A 12638-nucleotide genomic window follows, 5' to 3' on the forward strand; every position below is an offset into this window, starting at 1 on the left:
TGACACTTGGTTCTGACCTTCCTCTGTAAAATGCTGCTTTATCTTTGATCTACGCATTAATAATTTGAAATTGCTGAGGCCATGTCCTGGATGGGAAATTGGATTCATTTGTGCCTCTGTGTCTGTTCAGTTAGTATCACACTTACCTCTGAAACACAATGCTCCAGGGTGAAGTCTCACTCCAGGGCTTGAACACAAAGATCAAGGCTGACAATGGAATAGTGAGGAACGAGATCAGAATTCAGATGAGATTTTAATCAAGTCTCTGTCTGGCTAGTTGGATGGAGGAAAAAGATCCCAGCGCACTGTTTCAACAAACAAAGAAAAATTATCTTCAGTGTTCTAGCTTCACTTAGCCATCAATTAACATAAAATAAAGCAGATTGTGTGGCCACTAACACACTGATGTTTGTTGGACTTTGTTAAATGCAAATTAACTGCCATACATTACAGCAGTCACTAAGTACTTCATGCACCGTAAATTGCTTTGAGATAGTTGCTAATTGAGGAATGTGCTATATAATGCAAGTTTTTAAAATAATTCTTCGAGCTCATGACTGTACATAAAGCTCCAGGACGTTGATGCAACATGCTGTGAGGTAGATGCTGCAGGACATGCACAGTGAATGCCAAAAACTGGTACACAATGCTCCTCTGGTGCTGCCTGCCCTGCTGTGCTTTTCCAGCACCACACTCTCGAAACAGTGTAAACAGACTATTGGAGTTCATCAGCATGTGCTGCTGAATTGGTGCCAGAGATACCATTTTGAAATGTACCGTTTGAGTTAAAATTCTCACATAAATAATTTGAACATGTGTTGAGCAGCAGGAAAAGGGCCCTTCCGAACTTAACTGAGGAGTACAAAGTTATGAAGGGTGCAGATAAAGTAGAAGGGAAAGACCAATTGATCCTGGCAGAGCGGAGTGGTGGCAATTACTGGGGCAGGGGTACAGATGATTTGGAGAAGGATTATTGGGGACAAGAGGAAAGAGGAGATGTGAATCTCTGGAATTCATTGTCTGGTTTGATTGTGCAAACAGAAACCTTCAACTAGTTAGAAAGGTACTTGGATCTGCATGTGGAGTGCAGTAACCTGCAAGGCAACAACTCGGGTGCTAGAAAGTGCGATTAGAATACATGGCCAGTTTTATTTTTGGCCAGGTTTGACATAATGAACCAAATCAGTTCGCTTTTATATAATTTTTCTCTCATTTCTATGCTTCTGAAACCAACTGGAGTGATATAAAGGGCTAATTGACTAATCACTAATTTGTTATTGGTTGTTTTTATTGCATTGCTATGACCTTACAAGTGTTCAATGCTTTACTTTGTTGTTCCAAGTTGCTAATATTGTCTGAATGTGGTAGACCCTGCAGGATGGTTTGTGACTTCAAGATATTTGCAATTCGCATTTTTTCCAAGAGATGGATGTAATAATTTTTCTGACAACACCGTGGGCGGCACAGTGGCACAGTGGTTGTGGGCGGCACGGTGGCACAGTGGTTAGCACTACTGCCTCACAGCGCTATAGACCCGGGTTCAATTCCCGCCTCAGGCGACTGACTGTGTGGAGTTTGCACGTTCTCCCCGTGTCTGCGTAGGTTTCCTCCGGGTGGTCCGGTTTCCTCCCACAGTCCAAAGATGTGCAGGTCAGGTGAATTGGCCATGCTAAATTGCCCGTAGTGTTAGGTAAGGGGTAAATGTAGGGGAATGGGTGGGTTGCGCTTCGGCGGGGCGGTGTGGACTTGTTGGGCCGAAGGGTCTGTTTCCACACTGTAAGTAATCTAATCTAATCTAATCTAAACAGCACAGTGGATTTACAGAGAAGCACAGACTGCTGGAAGAAGGAGGAGTTGAACTGGGAGGCAGGAAGATTGACAAGCTGCAGGAGATCATGTCCACCAATGGTGATCAGGAAGCAATTCCCTTGCCTCAAGCTCTTTGAAGAACTATTGTTTGCGAATTATAATGACCTCACTGAAATCTAAATCTCACTGAACAGCCACAGTTACAACATCAGAGCAGGGAAAGGACCACATTGCCAATAGTGCCACTAAATTTCAATATATTTGGTCCTTCCCAAACTCAAGATGGAAATATTTACAGCATCTCACAGATTGTAATCTTCAATGATCTTTGTAATTTGTCAGAGGACAGAGGGTAGAATTTCTGCAACATCCTGCAAACGCCATTCCACAGAAGAAGATAGACACTTGCCCGCAGCAGACTGAACTTGCATGCCATCACCTCCAGATTGATGGCTGCTACTTGTGCTGGAATTTTGATTATTAAATACTGCATAAAGGCTAGTACCCCTGGTATATAGATGGTATTGGCAATCACCTCCATGCTAGAAAGAATTGGCTTCAATCTTTGTACTAGCATGGCAATAGCTCATAGCTTACCAGTGAACCCCATTTTTCATAAACATACAGGGAAAACAGTAAATAACTGGCCTCAATCTCCATGGCCAGCACTTTCCATTTGACTGTCTAGATGATCTCCTTACGTTGTGATCTTGTCCCTGCTTCTGTTTCTCTCCATCAATATCTCTACCGTAGCTTTTGAAAACCATGCAGCCCACTCTGTCTCCTGTTGGGTCAATCTTTACATTTTCCAAATTAGGTTTCAACTGCAACCCCCAGCCCGTTGTCTGGCTAGAATACATCTCTCATGTTACAAAATGCAAGCCAACTTTAAGAACGTCCCATTAGTTTTAGATATTGCTAACCATTCATTGCCATCCAGCACAGACAGTATTGTAGTTCACAATGACCATTCAAACAAGCAGGTAGCTGAACTTGGTGTGCTGTCCGCAGTCTCATCAATGACAGCATGTTTTCATGCAACATGGTCTCTGTCACAATGTTCAGGAGATATTCCATTTCAATTCCCTATTGTCATGTTCTGACAAAGCTTTTTCATTGTGCAAGAAGTGTCATAGCTGCCAATCAGAATTTTGTTTTTGAAGTTGAATCTCAGTCAAGTATTTGTTCATGGTGGTAGTTAGTCTCATCAACCTGTTCAGGGATGTTATTGTACACCTCAGGAGTAGATAGGACTTAAACTCAGATCCCCTGGCCCAGAGGTAGGGAGACTACCATTGCACCATACTCTTGCTTGCAGTTAAGTGAATAGATTTGTTGAAACAAATGCAAAGTTGTTAATATTTCTTTCTTAAAACTCTTAGTGTGAAAGGCCATGCTGGAGACACATCATATTTCTCAAGTATATGAATAGATTTTCTCATAGTTATCCCTTCATCTGGTATTAATGTTTCAACATTTGTGTATTTAAGGTTGAAGTGACTGGTAGATTTTATGCTACATCTACACATTACAAGGATTTATGGTTTTTGTCAGGCTTTTCATCAATATTTAAATGCATTTGAAGAAAGGCTATCTTCAACTTTGATCAAAACCACAAGTTGTTGCAATAATCCCATCATTTGAACAATTTAAAGTAATCCTTTGTAATGTATTTCATGTGGTATTTTCTTATCCTGCCAAAATGCTTCACTAAATTATTTACAAACACTAAATTACTAAACAAATAGCACATTTCATGCGATCAATTATTTCTGTTTGGCTATAATAAACACTCACCTTAATTAATTTAAATATATCTATGATTATTGAGTTGCAATAATAAGAACTGCAATAAACAAGATGTAATAAATTATAAAAGTCATTTGTTTTTATTACAGTTATTGATATTTTCAACCCATTGTGCAAGCTGTGGTAATAAGGATTCCGTAGTCACACTGCAACTGATCGAACATTACAAAATGTAATCAATTATGTTAAAGATTTGATCTTCAACCAACTGGCTGAGCTAGTTGTGTGATCAAAATGTAAATATATGCAGCACCTTAAATACCTATTATAATTATACACTTTTTCTGGAGAAATTACACTTTTATTTTTACAATGTAGCTTTTATGAACTTTCAGCTATTAATGAAGTTAATTAATGTAAAAATATCTGCTGTCCTAATGGGGTAATTTTCATACCTTCAAATAAATGTGAATGCATTGTATTAAAATGTGAGCTATGTTTGGAGAGCTTCACTAACCTTTGGAAGTGCTTATTAATAATAAGAGGAAAGCTTTTCCATGTGCATAGTAAGAGCAAGCTAATAGAAGCTTGCAACCCTTCAAAGCGTTTCTTATGTACTTTAAAAACACAACAGGCTTCACTGAATATGTTTACCACATTTTACTACTGTCCTTTAGATTTTTCTTCTCTTTCCAGTTGCAACAAGCTAAGTACCGAAAACCTCAATCTTTGATGCGGCAGGGCACATCTATTTTCATCTTAATTGAAATAAAATACATAACTCCTGAAATAATAACAAAATAATTGTGTTTACTGTCAGCAAACAGCCCCCCTACAACTGTACATGCTGACTATCATGTCATTTAAAGAAACTGAACAATTATTTTGTCTGTAGCCTGCTGAACTGAACAATTATTAGCTAGTGGCCTGATTAACTGGAAATTCATTTGCTACATCAGTGGTACACAACTTAATTGCACAATAGACTGCAAAATGTCCGCATCATTGTGCATCATTGTAAAATTAGACTTTACACTGTACACTACCTCATTAAACAAGCAGATGACTGCCTGTGCAATGTGCTGTGTGAGTGAAGAAGTTAAGTGTTGCAGATATGACAGCAGTATTCCAGTACCTTCCATGTGAATTCTGCAGCTTGTAAGGTTAAAACAAAACAAGAACTAATTATACTTGTGTTGTGTCTTTAATATAATAAAACATGCCAAAGTACTCCAGAGGAGTGCTAGAAAACAAAGTTGAAGAGTATGGTGCTGGAAAAGCAAAACAGGTCAGGCAGCATCCGAGGAGCAGGAGAATTGACATTTCGGGTAGAAGCCCTTCATCAGAATGAATCCTGATGAAGAGCTTATACACAAAACATCGATTTCCTGCTTCTCAGATGCTGCCTGACCGGCTGTGCTTTTCCAGCACCATACTCTTCAACTCTGATCTCCAGCATCTGCAGTCCTCACATTCTCCTAGAGTCATAGAGGCATAGAAGTGTACAGCACAGAAACAGATCCTTCGGTCCAACTCATCCATGCCAACCAGATATCCCAACCCAATCTAATCCCACTTGCCAGCACTTGGCCCATATTCCTCTGAATCCTTCTTATTCATATACCCATCCAGAAGCCTTTTAAATGCTATAGTTGTGCTAGACTCCACACGTCCTCTGACAGCTCATTCCACACACGCACTATCCTCAGTGTGAAAACATTGCCCCTTAGGTCCCTTTTAAATCTTTCCTCTCTGACCCTAAAACTATGTCGTCTAGTTCTAGACTCCCGCACCCCAGGGAAAAGACCTTGTCTATTTACCCCATCCATGCCCCTCATGATTTTATAAACCTCTATTTTATAACCTCTTAAGCCTCCGACGCTCCAGGGAAAACAGCCCCAGCCTATTCAACTTCTCCCTGTAGCTCAAATCCTCCAATCCTGGCAACAGCCTTGTAAATCTTTTCTAAACCCTTTCAAGTTTCACAACATCCTTCTGATAGGAAGGAGATCAAAACTGCACACAATATTCCAAAAGTGGCATAACCAATGTCCTGTACAGCCACAAAATTACCTCCCAACTCCTGTACTCCATACTCTGACTGATAGAGGAAAGCATACCAAATGCCTTCTTCACTATCCTATCTATCTGCGACTCCACTTTCAAGAGCTATGAACCTGTGCTACAAGGTCTCTTTGTTCAGCGACATTCTCCAGAAATTCAAGTGAAAACAAACCATATTTGGCTAATTTCTCCACATAGCTAATACCTTCCAAACCAGGTAGCATCCTGGTAAATTGCTGCTGTTCCCTCCACGTCCTTCTGTTAGTAGAACTGCACACAAAATTCCAAAAGTGACCAAAATAAAGTTCTATACAGCTGCTACATGATATGCCAATTTTCAGAGTTCACAACCCAACCGACGAAGGCAAGTATGCCATAAGCCTTATCCGCTTGCGTTGCCACTATCAGGGAACTGTGAGCCTGTAAGCCTAGATCCCTCTGTTCATTGATGCTACAAGGAGTTGTGCCATTTACTGCATCGTTCCCTCCTGAATCAGATCTTCCAAAATGCATCACCTTGCATTTGTCTGGATTAATCTCCTTCTGCCACTTCTCCGCCCAAGTCTCCAGCCTATCTATATCATACTGTGCCCTCTGGCGATCCTCCTCACTGTCCACAGCTCGCCTCAGTCTTTGGGTCATCTGCAAACTTAGTAATCAGGCCAGCTACATTCGCCCCCAAATCATTTATATAGATTGCAAACAATAGGGAGCCAGAAGAACCTTGTCAAATGCCTTTCTAATGCCCACATAGGCACCAGCTGTCCTCATCAAACATCTTTGTCACTTCCTCAGAAACCTCAGTCAAGGGTCATGAGACACAACCTTCCCTGCACAAAGCCACGCTGCCTATCACAAATAAGTTCATAATTTTACAGATGCAAGTAAATCCTATCCCTAAGAACCTTCTGCAATAATTTTCCCGCCATTTACATAGGGCTCTCTGGTATGTAATTCCAAGATTATCCTTGTTGCCCTTCTTAAACAAAGGAACAGCACTGTCACTCTCCAGTCCTGTGGGACCTCTTCTGTGACTAAAGATAAAGCCCCAACAATTTCTTCACCTGCCTTCCTTGGCATTCTGGATAAATTCCACCAGGCCCTGGGAACTTTTCTACTTTAATCCTTTTAAAACATCCAACCTCCTCCTTTTCTATGTTGACACTTCCCAGAATATCACCATACCCCTCCTGAAACTCACCATCCCCATGTCTTTCTCCTTCATGAATGCTGATGCAAAGTATTCAATAAGCACCTCACCCACTTCCTCTGGCTCCATGCATAAGTTCTCTGCTTTGTCCTTGAATGGACCTACCTTTATCCATAAGTAACTTGAAGCTTTCAGAATTATGGTCGGTGTTCCTGAAATGCTCGCCCACTGAAACTTTGACCACCTGGCTGGGCTGATTCCCAGCACTGGGACTAGTATGGCCCATTCCCTTAGTTGCATTATTTAATGTTGTTTCAAAAAACCGTCCTGGACAAACTCTGCCCATTCAAGCCCCTGATACTAAACAAGTCCCAGTAAATAGGGCAAGTTAAAATTACCCACTTACACTATCCTGCTGTTTTTGCATTTCTCCATAATCTGTCCACATGTCTGTTTCTCTAACTCCCACTGGCTGTTGGGAGATCTGTAGTGCAAACCCATCAAAGTGATTGCACCCTTCCTCTGCCTGTATTACCTCGCTGAATGAGCCCTCCAAAATGTCCTAGGAGAAAGTGAGGACTGCAGATGCTGGAGATCAGAGTCGAGAGTTTGATGCTGTAAAAGCAGGTCAGGCAGCATCCGACAAGCAGGAAAATCAACATTTTGGGCATAAGCCCTTCATCAGGAATTCTAAAAACGGTGGCGACACTGCGATCTGGTTCTCAGTGGGTGGCGGAAGTGAGGTCAGCGATAGAGTGTTCTGTGTCCAGGTGAGTGATGTCATTAGGGGTGAAATTGGCTGTGGTGGCTGCAACTGCAGGGGGGGAGGGGTGCGCAACAGTGACGTGCAAGGCAGGTATCGCGTCTGTGCTGGAGGCAGTGAATCTAGCTGTGACGGTGGATCCTGCAGCGGCAGGGGCAGCAGGCGTCTTCCCGGCAGTCATGGGGGTGGTTGGGTGGATGGCGATCTTGGAGCTGGTGTGATCAGCAGTGGCTGCAGTCCGTGTGGTGGCAGGGGCGGAAGTGACATCATCGTTGGCCCCAGCTGTCATAGAAGGAACAGCCGTGTGGCTAATGGCATCTGAGTGGTTCCAGAGGCCAGGGGAAGGCTCTGAAATAGTCGAGGAAATCCATATATTGAGGTGAGTACATGGAAGTTTGTTTAACTTATGTTCTTTTATGTCCAATATGGTGGAGAAAAACTGTTTGTTGAACACATAAATTCTTTTGAGGATGTAGAACAGCAGAAGTCTGTTGCAGGTCTGGGAGAGAGTGGCCCTGAGCTGAGGCAGGGATGACTGCAGGGAAATTAGGTGGCGGCACATGGCTGCAAGCATGGAGGAGAGGATCCGGAAGGAGAGTCGTACTGAAGGTTTCGGATTTGTAGTGTGTACTGGGTATCCTTGTTCAGGTCCAAACTGGATTGGTCATTCCTGATGAAGGGCTTATGCCCAAAACATTGATTCTCCTGCTCCTCGGATACTGCCTGACCTGCTGTACTTTTCCAGCACCACACCCTCCAAAATGTCCTCCCTCAGTTCAGTGATATTCCCCCGAAACAGTAACACAACTACCCACCTCTTTACGTCACTCTTTACTTCACCTGAAACATCCAAATCCAGGATGTTAGGCTACCATTCTTGTCCCTCTCTCAACCAAAACGTCACAATTATATGAACTGAATTCATCTATGTTACCTGTCATACTCCTCACATTGAAACAAATACAGCTCAGATCACCAGTCCTGCCATATTCAGTAACCTGTCCCTGCCTGTTCTTTTTCTTACTCTTGCTGGCCTTTGTATCTGACTCGTCCTTGGTCAATTCACTTGCTGACTCACTACTCTGGTTTCTGGCCCCTAATTCAAACCCTCCTTGAGTGATACTAACAAACCTTCCTGCCAGAATATTGGTCCCCCTCAAGGTTAGGTGCAACCCATCCTTCTTGTTCAATTCCCACCTGCTCCAGAAGACATCCCACTGATCCACAGGCCTAAAACCATCCCTCCTACACCAGCTCATCAGCCACGTATTCAACTGGACTACCTTCCTATCCCTGACCTCACTGGCACATGGCAGAGGAAGTAATGCTGAGGTTACAAACTGAGGGGTACCACTTTTCAACTTCCTACCAACTCCCTGAATTCCCTTTGCAGGAACTCATCTTTCTTTCCGCCTGTGTCACTAGTCCCGATATAGGCCACAACCTCATCCTACACCTTAGAAGATGCTCTGTGTGCTCAGAGATATCCTTGCCCATCCTGGAATCTCACTTGCAGCCACAGATACGTCTATCTGTGACCCTAACTGTAGTCCCTTATTGTTAGTGCTCACCTACCCTGCTGTACTACCTGGCTGCTACTGCAGCTGCTTCCCCTGAGAGGCCATTCCCCCCCCCACCACCACCTACCACCCCAGAAAGGTCTCAATCTGTTTGAGAGGGCAATGGCCACAGGAGACTCCTACCCATGTTTACCCGTCTTCCTGGTGGTCACTGAATGCTTCTCTGTCTGTCGAGTCTTAGCGACGGTGTGACCAGCTCACTAAAAATTCTATTCACAACATTCTCAGCCTTATGGATGCTCCGTGGTGAGTCCATTCACAGCTCCAAGCGGCAACTCAGGAAGCTGCAGGAGAACACACTTCCTGCTTACACGGTCACCATGGAGACTGGAAGGGTCCCTGACTTCCCACATGTTACACGTCACATCCATTCGGATGATGTCACCTTCCAAACCAACGTTGCTGACATGGCTTCTTCTTCCATGGCCGTGGTTTTCCACCCTCTGTGGTCGACAGGGCCCTCACGAATTATCATCCCTTCCACTGTTGCCCCTTCCCATTACTCACCACAGCATGATCAGGTCCCCCTTGTCCTCGCTTTTCATCCTACCAGCCTCTACATTCAAAGTATCATTCTCCACTATTTCAGACAGCTCCAGCAGTACACCACCACCGAGCACATCCTCCCCTCACTCCCCCTATCTGCATTTCATAGAAACTGTTCCCTCCAGGACACTTTAATCCATTCTACAACTGCCAACATCACCCCCTTCTCCACAACACCTTCTCATGTAACTGCAGAGGATGCAACACCCGCCCCTTCACTTCCTCCCTGCTCACCATCCCAGGGCATAACCAGTCTTTCCAGGTGAAGCAGCATTTCACCCTGTCCTCCAGTCATGTGAATTGTATTCGCTGTACTCAATGTGGCAATGTGGGTTACTCTACATTGGAGAAACCAAAAGCAGACTGGATGACCATTTTGCGGAACACCTCCGGTCTGTGTACAAGAAGGACCCTGACCTTTCCATAATGTCCTGCTTATGTGCCCAATGTCTATCCTTGACACACAGCAGTGTTCCAGTGAATCACAGCACAAACGACAGGAACAACATCTCATCTTCAGATTGGACACTTCACAGCCTTCTGGACTTAATGTTGAGTTCAATAACTTTAAATTGTGAACATTTCTTCTCTTTCTTTTGGCTTGTTATAGTGTCCTCCCCTCACCCCACATTCCATTTATTGTCCTTTCACGTCTGGAAGGAGGCACACCATTGTGTTGCCATTCTCACATTCTGATCATTTAATCTGAAACTTCAACATCTTTTCTTCACTAGCACCCTACACCCACCCTATCCCCTGTACTCCTCCCACCCCAAGTTATTGCATAAATGCTGTCCCCTCCACACTTCAACTCTGATCAAGAGTCATCTTGACTCGAAACGTTAGCTTGCTCTCTCTCCATGGATGCTGACTGTGATCTCCCGCATTTGGTGGTTTCATTAGTGAAAACCTGGTTTTCCTGAGCAGCCAAGTCTCGGCCACCTCCAGAACTCTGGCCCCAGACTCTGGTTCAGGTTCACTCTGACTGACTCCACTCCTCAGGTATTTATCCTGCTGTCACAGTTCACCCCCAAGTTTGCTCTCCTTGGCTCTGTCACTGCGAGTGAGCTCCATGCTTCATGTTTAACCATAACTTCATTCTAACATTATTCATTGATCTTATTTAGTTTTTAGCAACATTGATATGAAGCAGCTAAGCATCCAATCCCATTAACAAATTTTGAGTAATAAATCAGGAACTAGCAAGCAGTTTTTTTCATTCACCTTTTATAATTTTACTGATTGAAATATATTTTTTATATTACATTACATTACAGTGTGGAAACAGGCCCTTCGGCCCAACAAGTCCACACCGACCCGCACATGTGAATCAAGTAGACATTTAAATATCATTAAAAATATATCATTTAGAAAAATAGATGGAGTTTTTCCATGATATCCCACAATTGTAAAACTATGATTTTAGGGCCAGACAGGTTACCCATTGTAATTACTTAGTTTCCACATAAAAATCCACTTTCACCTCATTCAATACGGTGTAAACATTACCAGAGTTTTAAGAATAAAGAATAAAGTTTAAAAACTAAAACTTCATGTCAGCTATCAATTCCATTATTTCTAATTAATTTGCAAATGCAAAAACCTCAACAATGCATCCTATGGAGGATTAAGGAATCAGACCGTGACCTCGGAATTTTTATATTAAACTGCACATGTGCAAGTACAAGAACTTGCTTCACTTTTCAGAATAACAGATGTGCTGACAGATTCATCAGTGCCAGATTTTAAAAATCTAGGCCAGAGAAACTGTTGACAAAAACACAGAAAAAGATCTCGAGAGAGAGAGAGAGAGAGAGAAAGAATAATTCATTGATTGACCTCAAAGTTGGATAATGAAAAGAGACACTTAACATTATACCCGAGGATGTACAAAGCTTTTTCTTGATATTATTTCCAAGAATATTTAAAAATTTATGAGCTCTTTTGTTATTTTTTAAATTGAAGCTGACTTTTTTAATATTAATTACTTTGATCATCACAAAATTTTGATGTTAAACTGTTGTTAAAATTTTTATAATTTCCTCAGACACTTTTCTAGATTCCCAGTTGCGCTATTAATTGGCGGATATTTTGTATTATTCTGTGATTACCTCTTTCAAGTTTTCAGTTTAGACAGTGAACCAAGGGCCTCTGTAGCTGTTCAGCTCAAGATAAAAGATTCCATCGCACTGTTGGAAGAAAAGTAGGGAGATCTCCTACTTGATCTGGGTTTTCAAAATCATGAGCCATCTAGATAGAATAGATTCAATTTAATTTGATTTATTATTGTCACCTGTACCTAGATACAGGGAAATGTTTTGTATTGTATACTAAGCACATAAATCATAAACTCACATTAGTACATCAAGGTACTAGAGCACAATGTAGAATATAGTGTTCCAAATACAGAGAAGGTGCAGAGAAAGCTCAACTTTAATATATGAGAAATCTGTTCATAAGTTTGATTGGAGCGGGGAACAAATTGTTTCTGCTCATAAAATGAAGAAGAATGAGAGGACATAGATTTAAAGTGTTGTCCAAAAGAAGCAAAGGTGTTGTGAAAAACCTCTTTTTCACTCAGTGAGTGATGAACGTGATAATATGGTGGCTGAAAATGAAATGGAGGCAGGTTCAACTGAGGCACTCAAGAGAAGATATGATGATTATTCGGATAGAAATGGAGTGCAAGGTTATGGGGAATAAGGCTAAAGATTAGTACAAGGGAATGATATGCAACTGAAGAGCTGGCACAGGCACTATGGGTTGAACAATCTCCTCCTGTGCAATCACAATCCTGTGATTCTCTTCAGCAGAGGGTCAGGTGAGGATGATCAAAAGGGATGGGGCTAACAGGGAGACAAAGCAGAAAGGAACATAAAGGTTTTTGAAGGATCAACCAGATAAGAGGATGAACCTGTGATTCACTCTGTGTAGCACTATGTATGATGCCTTCTGTCCTCACCCAAACTGCTAACAT

This window comes from Chiloscyllium plagiosum, chromosome 1 (genome assembly GCF_004010195.1).
Source record: "Chiloscyllium plagiosum isolate BGI_BamShark_2017 chromosome 1, ASM401019v2, whole genome shotgun sequence".
NCBI classification, from domain to species: Eukaryota; Metazoa; Chordata; class Chondrichthyes; order Orectolobiformes; family Hemiscylliidae; genus Chiloscyllium; species Chiloscyllium plagiosum.